Consider the following 16,523-nt stretch of genomic DNA (forward strand, 5'->3'; position numbering starts at 1 on the left):
GGCAGAGCAGCCTCGAACAGACTGTCAAACTACAGCGGGAAGGCCTGGTTGGGTTGGGGGGTAGGAGGGGAGGGTAAGAGATCAACCGAAGGAATTGTATGCATGCATATAAGCATAACCAATGGACATAAGACACTGGGGGGTAGGGGAGGCCAGGGGATTGTCAAGGGCGGGAAAAAAATGGAGACATATGTAATACTCTTTGTAATACTTTAAGCAATAAAACAATAAAAAAAAATAAAAATAAATAAAACCTAAAAAAAAATGGTAAAAAATAAAATAAAAACCTCTGAGCAGACCAAACAAAACATTCTGTTGCCCACTTTGCAACCCCTGGGTATGGTTTACTGTTTGTTATTACAGACAGGCATTGAGGCCCAGTGGGGGTGGGGTCACAGGGTGGGCCTGGGACACCCTTTTGTGGTGGGCTCATTTGCCTCCTTGACCTTCTCCATATTCAGCCCAGGCTGTTCACTGTTCTCTTCCCTTGCCCTAGGGGTGCCCTCCATCCCCATGGGGAGGGGGTCATCAGTGTGGTTGAGTGACAGCATGGAAACAGGCTGTTACAGGGAAGCAGGTGTGAGTCACAGTGAAACAGGTGTGAGTCACTGCCAAGCTCCCATTTGAGAAAGAAAAATAACTACCTCCTTAGAATTGTAACCCAGGCTTGCATGGGGAGGGAGGGGGCCTCAGACTTGGCAGTCACTTTCTGGGGTGTGGCTGTACTCCAGGCCTCATTGGGGATGGGCATTAGCTGGTACCATGTGAGTATTGGAGTCGTGGTTACGGAGTATGCCTTGGATGCCAGCCTCCCCAATAGTGTGGCCAGGGGAGAGAATTTGTTCAGTTATACTTTAAAAAATAACACAGGAACTTTTTAATAAAATGTGGCCTTGGCAGGTTGTGGCATTGCTCTGTGGCCTTGGCAGGTTGGGTCCTGTCAGAGCCTGGCTGGCAGAGCCAACTCAGTCCAGGTGGGCCTGGGCAGTGGCCAAGTTACTCTCAGATCTGAAGTTACACCAGCTTCAGTTCACATGAAGGTTGTAAAAATTGAGTGAGGCTATATATAGAAACACCAGCCCAGTGCCTGACATAAAGTAAGTGCTCAACAAGCATCCCTCGGTGCCCCTCCCCTAATTTCAGAGGCACTGGGAAGCTGAGAGCAGCTTTCGTCTAACACCAAACTAGAATAGGAGACCCCACTAAACAGTGATGGCTGAAGCCAGCGACTAGGACAAAAGTTACCAATCAAGGTGTTTTAATAGGACACTCAATTAGAGCAAGATTTACACAGATGCAGATGCCCCCTCATATGTCGGCACATTTTGTCAATTTTTACAACCACCATGTGAACTGAAGCTGGTGTAACTTCAGATTTGAGAGTAACTTGGCCACTGCCCAGGCCCACCTGGACTGAGTTGGCTCTGCCAGCCAGGCTCTGACAGGACCCAGTCCATCCTCCCAGTTGCCCTCCAGTCTTCAATTTGGGCGGGGCCCTTCCAGTCTGTTCTTCACCCCCACATCACCCTACTTCTGGGTCCAAGAGTGCTGGGAGCAACAGGGGGCTTGTAACTTCAGTTCAGAGGCAGGCCCATGATGGGAGAGGAGCTGTGGGAAATGTGGTGTGTGCATATGTGTCGGTGTTTCATTTACATAGGTCACATGCCCACACTGGGGTGTCCGCTACTTACTCACCTGCCCTGCTGTCATATGCTTTTCATTGCTTCAGAGAACGCCCTGATTTTATTTCTTACTCATGGAGGGTACAGTGGTTTGGTCTCTGTCTATGGCAAAGAGAAATCTTGCTGCCATGGTCCGAGCCTCATGGGTTGTCTATGGGCTGAGCACAGTATACCCCACATTGGGACACGTTGGACAGGCCTAGGGTGAGGTGGGGATGAGCAGTGGGGAGCCTCAGATCAGACTGGCCTCACCCAAGTACTCCTACCCCCTCCTCCTGGCCATCCCTGATGACACTCACAGTGCCATTGCCTGGGTACTTTTTCTGTGCCAAGTGCAGTGCCAGGGGCTTTTTCATGGTCAGTGGTCCCATCTGAACCTCCCAAGAGCCCTATTGGGTAGGTATTCTCATCACTGTTTTTCAGACAAGGAAACTGAGGTGCAGAGAAGGTCAGCAACCTGCCGAGGCCACAGAGCAAGTGGGAAGCAGGGATTTGAGTCCTGGCATCTAGCACCAGAGACTGTGCTCTTACAGAGCTTGAGGCTTGGCTGCTCCCCTGACCTGAATTTAGGTCTTGCCTCCTTTGCGAAGCACACCCTAACTGCCCAGCCTACTCTGACTTCCCCCAGGTATATCTGTCTCTCCCTCAAAGGTGCTGTCTTGGCCATTCTTGAGGGCTCTCTGCATCAGGGCCCAGCCCTGCTTCTCCTCAGTCTCCCCAGACCACATGGGTGGACCACAGTGGTGAGGATACCCCAGAAAAGGAAAAGGAACCGAGCTCTGGGAGCTAGTGGAACCTGGACAGTGTCAGTATGGGTGAGAAGCATTTAAACCTCTGCTCTACAGACCAGGGAATGGAGGCTGGAGACAGGAGGGGCTTGGCAGGGGTGCAGTTAGCTGCGATGTAGGACTCTGCTCTCTAGTCCAGTGCTCACTCTTCTCCACCCACCTGTTGCACTGGTTTTATTTTAGAGCCACAACCAGAATGGATGGTGAGGGAGAGGCCATAAGGAAGCCTGGCCAAGATTCCTTTTCCTCTCTATTGCTTCTGCCCTTCACCTTCCCACCATTAAAAAAAAAAAAAATTAGGAGTCAAGGGGAGGAGCAAGCTGTTGACTTGAATGTTTAAATTAACCTCACTTTGAGCAAAGCTGGGTATCAGGATAAATTTATTCCTACAGCATCATGTATCTTTTTCTGAGTGAGAAGTTGTTGGACAAATTAAGATTCTTCATATGTTATTGTGGCCTGACACAACCAGGGCAGGGAGAGGCTGCCCACAGTGATGAATGAGTAGGTCTTGGCTAACATGCTAGAGGTTGGGCTTCTTACCAAGGGCCCTGTGGGGGCTTGAGCCAGGGTTGGGGCTGAGCCCCAGGTTCTGGGCATTTCTAGCCAGCCCTTGCTCATGGCAGGCCTATTGCTGTCTTTCTTCTCCACCCTTCCCTCTGTCCCTTAGGGCAGCCTCCTGCTCCTCACCGCCTCTCTTTACTGTCTTCACACCCTCTGTCCTCTCCTCTGGGGACTTGAAGTGACCCTTTGTTCTCATGGGAAAACCTCATTGAGGTCACTCTTTAGGAAAACACCTTGAGACCCTAATACCTACGTGGCATTATTAGATCAAAAGTATCTTTACTTGGTCTTTACAGTATCCCCATTGACTGATGCGGAAATTGAGACACAAAGATGTAGAGTGACCCCCATAAGGCCTATGGGGCTGAGCCTCCACCTATGTGATGTTCCTACCTCCACCTCAGTTTTGGTCTGGAGTCAATCCCCATGCATATTCAACCCCCTTCCCAGCCTGGGAGAGTGGGGCTAGAACTGAAGCCTGGGAAGGTGTCCCACTGTCTCACAAGAGTGGTTCATAACCTGGGGCTCAAACCTTCTGTCCTGTCAGACCAGTTAGGACCATTAGAAGGACTGCCCAAGAAGACCCTTGTCAAAGACATAGTCTTAAACAGCAAACCAAGGTGATTCCGGGGAATCAGGGAGACATCCTGAAGGAGGTGACCCTAAGACAGGGACACTTGTGAGGGAGGAAGAAAGGGAGGTGGCTAGGCCAAGGAGGAAGGCATCAGGGCCCTGAGCATCAAACCTTGCCCAAGGATGGCTCCTCCTCAGGCTTGGGTCCCCCTCCCCAGGCTGTAGAGGCTCTGGTATGAAAGGGGAAACAGGCACAGCATAAGTGGGGGCTGTTCCCCGTAGCTGGTCTCCAAGGTGTCCCTGAGGGCTGGGTGTATATGCATGATGAGTATGTGTGAGCAGTGGAGTACTGGGTGTGCTACATAAACATGGAGGTATCCAATGCTCCATAGGGAGGATGTATAGGTTAGAATAGGAGAGTGCAGGGTCATTCCTTTAAAGTGGCCCTTTTGTAGCTGTCTTTCAAGAATGTGTTTTGACATAAATGTTCTTAAGAATATGGAGAAAGCTGGACAGTTAGGTGCCAAGATGGAGTGAAATAGTCACCAACCAGGTGCTGACCCTGGGCCACCACCTCTGTGTGGCCTTCCCTTCATGGCATGCCATGCGTGTGTTTGTGAATGTGTGGTTGTCATTGTGTAACCCTGTGTGAGTGTGTGTTGCTATGTATTTCATGATATTATGTTTGTGAAAATGCATGTCTGTGTTAGTGCTGTATATGTGTGACTGTCTCTGCAAGTGTGAGTGTCAAAGTTTCTGAGCCCTTTGGGCCCTGTGTTCCCCATGACACTGTGGACTCTATGGCTGTAAAGCACTGTCACCACATGAGATTTCCATGTAGAGATCAGGACCCTTCAGGGAAGAAAGTCGGTTCAGTTGGGCAGGGTCTGCCTGGGCCTGCCTGGCCCTTCTTCGTGTACATGGACTTGCAGGCCCCTTGTAGTTGAGTCTCTGCCTTCCCAGTCTTTGTCTGGACTGCTCCAAAACCCCCCTGCCAGCCTTTGCGATGCCACACTGTAGAAACAAGATGTGGAGGAGGCCCTGGTCCCGCCCAGTAGACAGGATGAGGAAGTTGGCAGCAATAAAGTATTAAACCACATTGTGACAATCAGAGGAGGCTTCCTGGAGGAGGGAGGCTTTCAAGCCTTGGCAGATTGAAAGGGAATTTAACTTTGCAGAGGGGAGGGAAGAGGCAGTCTAGGTGGAGAAAACATCAAGGGCAAAAATGCTTGGCATCAGGAAAGAAGCAGGAATGCAGTGGAGGAGATAGGGAGGAAGCCAGCCAGCTGGGCACAGGGTACTTATAAAAAAGAGCTAGAAAGGTAGGTAGCAGATGCCTGGCACATAGTAGATGCTCAGGAAATATTTATGACATGAAAACGGGGGTCCAGTTATGGAGTTATCTATGTGTCCTTGGGGAAAGTATTAAATGGAAAGTCTAGCTATAGCAGTGATGGCGAACCTTTTGAGCTCGGCGTGTCAGCATTTTGAAAAACCCTATCTTAACTCTGGTGCCGTGTCACATATAGAAATTTTTTGATATTTGCATCCATAGTAAAACAAAGACTTATATTTTTGATATTTATTTTATATATTTAAATGCCATTTAACAAAGAAAAACCAACCAAAAAAAATGAGTTCACGTGTCACCTCTGACACGCGTGTCATAGGTTCACCATCACTGAGATATAGCATAGTTAATGGTAACAGTTCCATTTGTTGAGCATCTACCGTGTAGGCAGCACTGTTAACCAAGCATATTACTGTTTACATTATCCAAGAGTATTATTATTTTACTTTCCAGATAAGGAAATGGATGCTCAGGGCGGTAGTGACTTGCTCAAGGTGACAGCACAAATAAATATGATACTAGGATTTGATTCCAGGTTAGACTTCAAAGCTGTATTCCTCTACCCACTTCTGTGCCTCAGTTCCCCCATCTGCACTGTCAGGGCCTGGAGGAGATTTGGCCAGTCTCTGTGAGTTTGAAGAGTGCTTTGCTTTGGAGCTAGAGCCTGCTGACCCCAGAGTTCTCTCTTGGCCCTGATTCTGAGCCAGGACTTCAGGAAACCTCCTTCCCGTTTAGGCTCCTTGGGCCCCTGGCACCAGGGCCAGCATGGGATCTGACCTGGGGTTGAAAATAGGGGCAGATCAAAAGCCCTTTGGAGGACATGTGTTCCCATGCTCCTGAAGGGGATTGAGTGCCCACACATGGTCCTAGGAGGGAGAGTTTATATATGTTTGTGGCTATCTGGTCCCCTTTCCCACAGCCCTGGCCAGATCTGAATGCTTCTCACCCATACTCCTGCCTCAAGCTTCACAACCACCTTGGGAGCTGGAGACTGTTCCATGGAAGCTTGAGAGTTTCCCAAGGTCCCCAGTGACTGAGGGCAGAGTCTCTGTGCATGTGACTGCCCTTGAACTGGTCCTCTAATAGAGGCCCTGAAAAGGCAGTCCTGACATTAGCAGGGGCAGCCTGAGGCAGGGTCTGGGGCCAAAGGGGCCCTTCTGCAGGCTCTTTCTCCTCAGAGCCTCTCCCCCAGGACACATAGCAGGTGCCCATGCTGGGACTGCCTCCCTTCAAGTGCTCTGGAGCCAACTATGCTGTGCTGGGCAGAGAATTGTGCAACATTGTCCTAGGAAGGTGGGTGTGCCTAATGAACTAACTAATGTTGGCAAAGCACTTGGAGATCTCAGGCTGAGAGATGCTCAATACATGCAAATCAGAGTGATTATTATTACTCATAATTATGGAGTTTCTGCTGGAAAAATTATTCAGAAGTGAATGGTGGCTGGGCCAGCACAGGGCCCTGCCAAGATCTGCTTCTCAATAGCAGTGGAATCTAACTTCCTTCCCTCCCTTCCTCTTTTTCTCTTTCCCCCCTTTCATCCCTCTTTCTCTTTCTCCCTTCCCCCATTCCTCCCTGCTCCTACTCTTTCTCCCAGCTCTGGGCTTGTTGCCTACACTTCCACAGCAAATGCCTTCTTTGTTTCATCTCATGAACACAGGCACCTGGCACAGTTTGAAGAAGGGGGTGATTGGGCAGTAGTTTCTCACACTCTGAAAATGAGAGAGATCCAGGAACTGAGTCTTATTTTCCTCCTCTTTTAAATGGGTCTATAAAGGGTTCCTGTGCCTCCTCAGATGTGGGGAGAATCAAGTGTAGCAAAGCCTGAGAGGCACTCTGGGCTGGGAAACTCGATGCCTGTGAGGCTCGGGCATACATTGTTTATATCAGGGGTGGGGAACGCCCGTACGGAGGTCCATATAAGGCCCATGAAATCATTTGGTCTGGCTCTGTCAAGGAATTAGGGGTAGATTAATTAAATGTTTGACCAAAAATAGCAGGTTAATTTTTAAGTTGATCATTTTGTATGGTCCGGGAATGATGTTATACATATCCAAATGGCCCTTGGCAGAAAAAAGGTTCCCCACCCTTGGCTTACATAAACATTGTAATATATGTGCTTGTGTGTGCACACTTGGTGTATCTGTGCTTTCAATCCCCACCTCCATCAGACCATGTTCTCAGCGTAGCTCTGGGTCTTTGGCCAGACTCTTGGTTCCCCAATGACTGAGGCTGAATCTTCTCCACCAGCCTGAGCACATAGCCTCCGCACCGACAGACCCTGGCAGTACCCAGAACCAGCAATTCAAATAAATTGCCTCTCTTAGATGTACCTTCCTTCCCTGCCCCAGCCTCCAGGCCTCTGTCTCCATGGCTTTGTTCATTTTTTTTGTGCCCACCAGCCCCAGAAAGGGTCACTCCTAGGTTCAGCACCATGAATAGCGCCCAGCTCAGCCTTTTGACACTGTTTCCTGCCAGCTGAACACAGCCTCAGAGGTCATTGACTCAAGCCCTGTGTTGACAAATGGGGACACTAAGGCCAAGAGAATGCCAGTGACTTATCCAAGAGCATACACAAGCTTAGCTTTAGAGCTGACTATAACCCTGGTCTCCCCAGGCCCACTATAACACAAGGCTTTAGAAGGACTCCCTAATGTTCAGTCAACATTTATTAAGCACTTACTGTGTGCCTGTCTCTATATTAAACTCAATGATAGAGAAGAGATGGAAGCAGCCAGATATCTGTTCTTTCCACAACAGAGCTCGGCACAACAGAACCCTATGCTTGATATTGTGGGGCCTATGAGAAGTGCTCCAGAGACATGAGGCAGAGCAGGTCCCTACAGGATGGGTCAGGAAGGCCCCTTGAAAGAGGTGGCACGGAACCTGGAGAGGCAGCAAGGTGGGGAAACAGCATGATCACTGAAGAGGATGTTGGCATGAGCCTATCCAATGGGCTTAGGTTAGCTAGTGAGTCTGGGAAGTAGGCAGTACTTCTGCTGAGGGATTGATCTTTGGGAAGATCACAAGGGAAGCCTGTCCATCACCATGGACAGGGCAGGATTTCCACTTAGCTCTCCAGTGCTGCAGCTTGGCCTGCTACCAGGATCCCACTCCCTACATCTTTTGCCTTCCCTCCTTTGCCTGGGGTTGGCCAATTTCATCTGAAAGTGATAATAGGCTTGGGTTGTATCTGGGTCTTTTGTGCCATCCAACATGGCTCCTTTCTCTTCCCTTGCATTTGTCAGAAAGATGGTACAGAGATGTAAAGCCCAGTGGTAAGACTGGGTTAGAGCAGGTGTCTTGTTGCCCACTGATTTGTGCTGCTTTTGGTAGCTGCCTGAGTTGGTTTGCCAAACACCACGGGGCTGTTTTTGGCTTCAGATAATGAAAGTAATGTCCTTGTTAAGGAAAGGGTAAAGTACCTGCTAATTAGCTGCCTACCTTGATGACAAAAAACTTTCCTGATGGACTCCTTGGGCTGGCTGTCATAGGCAGCCCACCTTGAAGGCAGCAGTGGGAGGATGAGAGGGACTGGGCAGTTAGGGCCTCCAGAGGAACCTTTCCAGGAAGAGTGTCCTTGGCCCTGTGCCCTGCAGTAGGGCCTTCATGGTGCAGGGGAAGCATGGGGCAAGGAAGCACCTTGGATAAGATAGATTTGGGTTCTGTCCCCAGCTCTGCCACATTCAGGTCTTGTGACCTTGGGCAAGTTGCTGCTGACCTTTCTGGGTTTCACCCCTCTGAAGAATGGGGCATGGTCACATCTGGCATGTGAGAGAGTAGCAGTGCAGCTTGAGCAACATAATGGAGTAGAGTCTTGATGCCCAACAGGGATTTAGGAAATGTTGGTGGCCTCAAGAGATTCACCACTTGGGGTCATTCTCTTACCTTGGTGTTGTCTCAGACCTTGTTCATTGCGGGTACATGTGCACTACTTCCTGGCCATCTTATCCATAGAAAGATGGGATCTTTTTGTTCCACCTATCGCAGGGTTCAGGAGGCAGTAGGGCCAGTTGAATGGTTGGAGTCAAAGTCTAAAGCTTTTGGGCCCCATCCCTGGATCTGGGGCTAGGGTCTTCCTAAGGCCCCATGGGAAGGGGCTGAAGATCAGATCAAGTGAGCAAAAGAGAGGGAGTTGGGGTGGAGAGGCCCAACGCACTGCCCCCTCCTCCAGGAGCAGTGCTGGAGGTATTCCTTCCCTATGTGGCCCCTTCCTCATAGACTTTCACTGTGATCTTCCCAGGCATCCCCCCACTCCATTACTTCAGGTTTTTTAATCCTTCCCATTTCTATGAGGCTTCTTCTAAGTTATCTCGTATCCATGACTCACATGGGAATAGCAGCAGCAGCAGCAATAGCAGCAGCAGCAGATTTTGTTCTTCTGGGAAGGACTGGATGGATGAAATGGAAGCTGGGCCAGTGAGTCATGGAAGAGGTGGGAGAGGGGCAGGTACTGGAACTCCGAAGAGGCGACAGCTGGGAGGAGGTGGGTTAGCAGCTAGGGCCCTGACACCTACTCTGTGTGGAGCTGAGGATGAGAGCATGTGTGTGTGCACACATGTGGGTGTGGGTGTGTGTGTAAAACAAATAACTGGAAAATGAATTCAATTATAAAGCACTTTTAATAGCTTTTTATATTTAATCCTGATAATTCTGTGTATTGTGTAGCCAAACTGTAATTCTGTTCTTCTCACTCACTTGCTAATGAGAGTGGAGAGAGGAGAGACAGAGATAGTCCCATAGGAAGAAAAAGTACCTCCCACCTGGGGTCAGCCTAAGCCAGCTGTTGACCCTAAGGGCAGTGAGGAGCATGCTCTTGGCAGAGCTGTCCCAAGGGGATCTGGGAACGGCCTCAGCTCTGTCTACAGGGAAGTTCATCTGCTGGTGGTTACGCAGTACCTGAAGACAGTTCAGCCTGAGTTCAGGCAGACCCAGGTTCAAATCCAAGTTAAGCCAGTGCTTTAATTTCAGAGAGGCTCACTCTCTCCATCTGTTACTAGGTGCACTGGTTAATAATGTGGATTTTGTAATCAAAGAAAACACGATAATTTCAAGAGAAACATCAAAAGTGCTTTATTCAAAGTAATGTCCATCGCTAGCTACACATTTCCCCCACCTTTCAGGTAATTTATGGATACCGTCCCAATAGAACTTTTCTTGTTTTGAGGCAAACCATTCAGAGACCCAATTTTCCACTTCTTCGTACGTTTTGAAGTGCTGCTCAGAAAGTGCATGCACCATCAATTGAAACAAGTGGTAATCTGAAGGAGCAAGGTCTGGCGAATACAGCGGGTGGGTTAATACTTCCCAGGCAAGATCTTTTAACATGTCTTTGACTGGTTTTGAAGTGTGTGATTGTGCATTATCATGAAGCAAAATTACTTTGCCGTGTCTTCTGGCACATTCTGGTCATTTCATGATCAAAGCGTGGTTCAAATTGATTATTTGTTGTCAGTAGCAATCAGTATTAACGGTTTCACCTGGTTTTAGAAGCTCATACTACATCACACCTTCCTGATCCCACCAAAGGCAGAACATTGTCTTCTTTCCGAAGCGATTTGGCCTTGCAGTGGATGTTGATGGTTGACCTGGATCAACCCATGATTTTGTGCATTTGGGATTCTCAAAATAAATCCACTTTTCATTGCCAGTCACAATTCGATGCAAAAAAGACTTTCTTTCGTGCCATTGAAGCAACATTTTACTGATGATTTTTCAGTTTTCCATTTGTCTTTTGTTCAGTTGATGTGGCACCCATTTTCCTTCCTTTAAAATGTTTCCCATTGCTTGTAAATGATCAGAAATTGTTTGCTGAGCAATGTTTAATCTTTCTGCAAGTTGTTTTTGAGTTTGACATGCATCTTCATCCAATAATGCTTATAATTGTTGGTCTTCAAACTTTTTTGGTTGACCTGGACGTTCTTTGTCTTTCACATCGAAATCATCACTTTTAAAGCGTTTAAACCAGCGTTCACAAATATCTTGAGATGAAGCATGTTCGCCATAAGCTTCCTGAAGTATATGGTAACTTTCAGCAGCACTTTTCTTCAAAATAAAGTAATGAATTAAAACTTTCCTCCAATCTGCCAGAGGCAAATCAACTGTGTGTCCAGTCACCTCCAAGCAGCTTGTCACCTTTGGAATTTGGTTCTCCTAATTGGTGCCTCATGACTTCAGCTCTCTGATGGGCTAAATAAAAGTTATGATTTTGCAGATTTTCTGGCTTTATCACTGTTAGATCAGGAACAATGATCTCTGTGGCTTCTTCCAAGTCTTAGTATCCTTTCTGTAAAGGGGGACACTGATACCCTCTCAGAGACCCAGGTGGTGGCTCAGCTAAACCCTGTCTGCCATGACTGCCCCCCTCTCAGAGGCCTGAGGAGAAGGTGCATTGACAGGCTGGGGCAGCTCTGACTGGGCTGGCATGGTTTGGGATGGGGGTAGAGGTGTCTTCTCATCCTCATAGGCTCCACACATGGCAGCTTCTCTAGCTCGGTCTAAGCTGGGCTGGGGACTTAGCACAAGGGTCAGCTCCCCTGGAGAAGCTCCTCTGCCCAGCCCCTTATTTTTCCAGTAATTGGCTGAGGACCCCACTCCTGTGCTTGGATTGGCCCATGAGCTCCTGGGCACAGAGAGTGCTGTCCAACATTTCCTTCTCCCTCACATCCAAGGCACTGCCCACTGGGTGTAGCCCATGCTCCTTTCTGCTCCTTTTCTCTAGCAGACTCTCTCTTTCTCTGAACCTCAGTTTCTTCCCATAACTCTCCTTTCTGGTTCAGCAGAAGACTTTGGGGAGCCTCATGTTGGGACATTCTGGGTGAGGCTTCTCTGGTCTGTATGGGGACCGTGGCTTAGGCCCACAGTAGTGGGACAGGGCTGGTTACACTGAGCTTTCTGTGCCTGCAACTGCCCTGACATTACAGAACCCGCAGCTCTGGGGCTTCAGTGGGGAAGCTGAGGTGGGAAGCCACTTGCCTGCAGAACCACAAGGTCAGGCTGGGTCTTTCTGTTTCTTGTTGGTAATAGTAGGACCTGGGAAGAGCAGCTAGCCATAGTCTGTGGGGCCTGTGGCCTGCCCAACCTGGTGGCCATGCCCCATGTCTGTGGTGGGAGCTGTTGGGACCTAGGCTGAAGACCCCCAGAGGTCCTTCCTAGGCAAGAGCCCTTAGCCTCTGCTGTGTCCTTAACCCAAGGGGCTGGGCTGGGTTGGGTTCCCAGGGCCCCAAAGTGGAGGGCTGAAAACTTGAGACTGGCCAGGGCAGGTTCCAGAAATTTCCGAGCACAACCTCTCAGGACAATGCAGTGGGTGGGGAAGGGGTTGGCTCCTTCAAGGCTCAGGTCAGAAGCCCTGGGGCCACAGAAGTAAATGTGGGGAGATAGTTCTAGGCCTTGCCCAGAATTTGCCCTGGGTGATTGTTTTTCCTAGCCCAACAAACCTCTCCTTGGAGAACCACTTCAGGCCTCCTTGCCCAGGTTTTTGTTCCTGCTCCAAACTCCATCCCCTCCATGGTCACATGGTCTGGTAGCTGCCTGATTTCTGGTCCTTGAGCTTTTCTTGGGGGCATGGAGGGTTCTGATGGACAATAACTGCTTAAGGGCCTGAGGGAGGCTGCTGTCACCTTGGACCACATCCCTCCTTCCACTGTGGCCTGGCTGCATAGCCTAGTGGAAGCACTTGTTCTCTGTGACCCTCAGTTTCCCCGTCTCCCACTCAACTTCTTGGGGGCTGCAGGTTAGAGATCGATCTAGGCAGGCCTCAGTCTTTGAGTGCCCATCTCCTCAGGCCTTTTCTGAGCCTCTGTCTCTGCTACCCTTCCCCCACTTCTTCAAATCCTTATTTATTCAGAGTCTTGACCTACTTCTTCAGGAAGCCTGCCGTTGATGCCTTAATCCTCACAGAGCTGAGTCTAGACCTTCTGATGGTATCTCCAGTTGTTTCCTTCTCCTTTGCACATACTCCTGGCTCTGTGTGGGGCTCCAGCTACAGAGACCACTCGGCATGGCCTGGTGGGCAGGAGACCCGTTATACTCAGCAGTAGGCCAGTGTGGTCCATGGTGGGGTAGGGAGGAACACAGTAATGTGGGAGCCCAGAGGGAGCAGCACCTCCTGCCCCAGGGCCAATGAGAGATTTGTGCTGCACCCTGTAGGAGAGGATGGGGATAAAGGGATCTTGTGGACAGAGACCAGGCTAGGAAGGGCCCTGAATGCCAAGTAAGGAACCATGAGGTCTGGCCTCCCTTGTCAGGCAGAAATCCCTGGGCAAAGGACCCCTAATTGAGTGGCATGATCCTGAGTGCAGACCTTTCCATAATGCCTGGAAACTTCCACCTATACCTTATTCCTGGTGGTCTCCTGTTTGTCTTCTGATCTCTGTTCCAAGGACACTTCCTCAGAGGAGCTCTCCCTGACCACTGTCCATGTTCTCAGGCACCCTGGCCATCATCCCAGTTTGCCTTCTCCAGTGTGCTCATTGATGTCAATCAGGCTTTAAGGCCACTGAGGTAGGAATCAGAAGGGTTTGGTTGTACCCTTCAGTTCCTGGCACAGAGAAGGTGCTTAATAATGCTGACTGTGTGCATGTCAGGGCATAAGTCCATGAGCACCAGTGGAGGGGCTGCCAGGCTGGGGGAGGGGAGTAATTGGGGAGCATGGACCTCCAGTGAGGTGAGAGCAAGGCTTGGGTCCCAGTCGGAGCTGTGCTCCCTTTGTGTGTCATTAGGCTGCTGTTTAAAGAACTGCTTGTTTGCTGGAACAAAAGCCATCTCTGGCAGCACCTCAGTGGGCGGGCTGCCTCACTTGCTCCCTTCAGAAATGCTTTGAGAACAGGTGGACTGAGCCAACTTGTCACCCCCAGGCTGGCTGGTGACTCTAGCAGTGGTTCTCAACCTTCCTAATGCCGCGACCCTTTAATACAGTTCCTCATGTTGTGGTGACCCCCAACCATAAAATTATTTTTGTTGCTACTTCATAACTGTAATTTTGCTACTGTTATGAATCGTAATGTAAATATCTGGTATGCAGGATGTATTTAGGTGACCCTTGAGAAAGGGTCATTTGACCCCCCAAAGGGGTCGCGACCCACAGGTTGAGAACCACTGCTCTAGGGAGTGGGAGCAGCCACAGGGACCATGGGAGGCAGGGCTATTGGTGGACCCAGCCCTGACCTCATTGGAATTATTCTTAAAACCTGTAAGAGAAAGGGGGCATTTTTAACCTTTGTTCCCTCAAGGCATCCCAAGGGGAAAAGAAGGGAGAGGAGGCAAATGGAGAGTTGAGAGAGGGACATTCGCAGGGCCAGAGGCTTCCAGGGGAGGGGAGCAGCCTCAGAGAGCCCTGAGGACAAGCTTTTTTGTCCCCAACCCTATTAAATTGTTTAAAAGCTCCAAACAGCAAGAGGGACAGTGGAGTTTATTATATCAAGTTATCTCCTCCTTTTCAGGCAAAGATCAATATTCTGGGTCTTGCAGCTCCAAGGAGGGAGAGAAAGAGGAAGAAAATGGGAGGCGAAGGAAAAAAAACTCCTTGGACCAATTTCTGTGGCTAACATGATTACTTGGCTGCCTGGCAGCAGTGCCAGCTGTTGGCAGGCATCCTGGTCCCCTGCCAGTTATGCTCAGTTGCCAGCTGCCCCCAAGGCCTTCTCCTGATTGGGACAAGTTGGCAGGTGTGAAAGTTCCACACCCCCCTGAGGCAGGGCTGCCAGGCCTGGCATCCTAAGAGGCCTTGTGTCCCACTGTACTTCAAGGTGCAGCTTGTGCTTTAGCTGGCTTTGTCTCAGCCTTGTGCCCATCTCCCTGCCTTTGCTCAGAGGGTCCTGCCCTGCTGGGTGTGCCTCTGGCTACCTCCCACTTCTTCATATGGGAGGTGGTTTGTGTAGGGAACAGGAACACTTTGGAGCCAAAGAGAGATGGCTCTGCCCATTCATTCATTCATTCATCCACCCATTCATTCATACACACACATTTATTCATGCATGCATTCACTCATTCAACAAATATTTACTGAGCATCTACTATGTGCTGAGCACTGCACATGGTATATGGATGGACATAGAGCCAACAAGATGGACATGGTTCCTCACTGCCTTGTAGAGTTTATGTTAGGAGACACATAGGAAAAAAGGACAAAAATAAATAAGAAGATAATGTCAGGTGGGGGTAAATACTATGAAAAATGGAGGAGATTGGGGTGCATGGGGGTTTTTCACCTAGGATGACCAGGGCAGATAAAGGAGGACTATTTAAACAAAATGATAGGAAAGTTAGGGAAGAACATTGTGAGCAGAAGGAGCGGCACGGACAGAGACCCTGAGACTGGCCAGTGTGAGATAGAAGGTGATTTCTGAATACCACATGATCTCACTCATTTATGGTTAATAAAGAACATTATAAACTGATGAACAAAAATAGATACAGAGGCAGAGCAGCATCAAACAGACTGTCAAACTACAGTGGAGAGGGTTGAGGAGGGTGAGGTAAGAGATCAACCGAAGGACTTGTATGCATGCATCTAAGCATAACCAATGGACGCCAGATACTGGGGGGTAGGGGAGACCGGGGAAGGTCAATGGGGAAAAAAAGGAGACATATGTACTACTCTTTGTAGTACTTTAAGCAATAAAATAAAAAAAAGAAGGTGATTTCTGGGCAGTGAGCAGGCTCGAGTAGTCTGACTTAATTCTCTCTGCATGGAAACCCCTTGCTTCTGGCAGGGTAGTGACAGGATCCAATCTGTACCACTAGCTGGCTGTGGTGGTAGTTTGGGGCCAGGTGGGAGCCTGTGAGGCAGTAGGCTGCTACTGTAGTAAATCAGGCCAGCATTGAAGAAGCTTTGTGGGGGAGTTGCTGGGAGAACTATCAGATTTTGCTGGTGGCTTAGGTGTGGGGTGTGAAAGAGAGGAGTCAAGGCCAAGGAAAATATAATTTTTGGAGTAGAAATGAAGAGTTCTGTTTTGGAAAGGTCTGTTAGATGAGCTAGTGGAGATGACAGGCCTCTCGGAGCACAGCAGTTGGTGCTCAGGAGAGAGCTGGGGCCGGGGCTTGGCTGGGAGACCAAGCCGAGGACTGTGCAGACAGGAAAGAAAAGAGAGCTGGAGAGCCCTGGGGCCTTGGATGTTTGGAGGAGGTGGGGTAAAAGGGGAGGAAGGCATGGGAGGACAACCAGGAGAAAGTGTATGCTGGTAGCCCAGAGATAAAATGCAAGTCAGAGAATGACCAACTGGGTTTGGCAAAGCAGGGGTTTCTGGGAACCTTGATAAAAGAAGTACAGTGGACAGGTGGGAATGAAAGCCCAACTGGAGAGAGAGAGTGCAAGAGAACTGGAGGTGAGGGTGGGGACACTGAGATGCTTACTCTCTTGAGTTTTATTATAAAAAGGAGCAGAAAAATGGGAGGGCATGTGGGATGGAGGAATCTCCTTCCCTCTTTCCCTCTCTCCCTTCTTCTCTCCCTCTACAATATTGAGGCGAATTGATATACATTTTAAAAGAAAATCCTTATTATGAAAGTATTACATTGGTTCCTCTTTCCCCCCCATTAACCTCTTCCAGTCTGCTCCCGTCACCCCC

At 49.3% G+C, this 16,523-nt stretch overlaps 1 protein-coding gene across 3 annotated transcripts in view; it reads left to right on the top strand.

Moving 5' to 3' along the window:
- LINGO1 (leucine rich repeat and Ig domain containing 1) overlaps positions 1-16,523 on the top strand; it is a 325,103-nt gene that overhangs the window by 129,393 nt on the left and 179,187 nt on the right. The window lies entirely within an intron of this gene.

Source organism: Myotis lucifugus, unplaced genomic scaffold (assembly GCF_000147115.1).
Source record: "Myotis lucifugus unplaced genomic scaffold, Myoluc2.0 scaffold_41, whole genome shotgun sequence".
Taxonomy (NCBI): Eukaryota; Metazoa; Chordata; class Mammalia; order Chiroptera; family Vespertilionidae; genus Myotis; species Myotis lucifugus.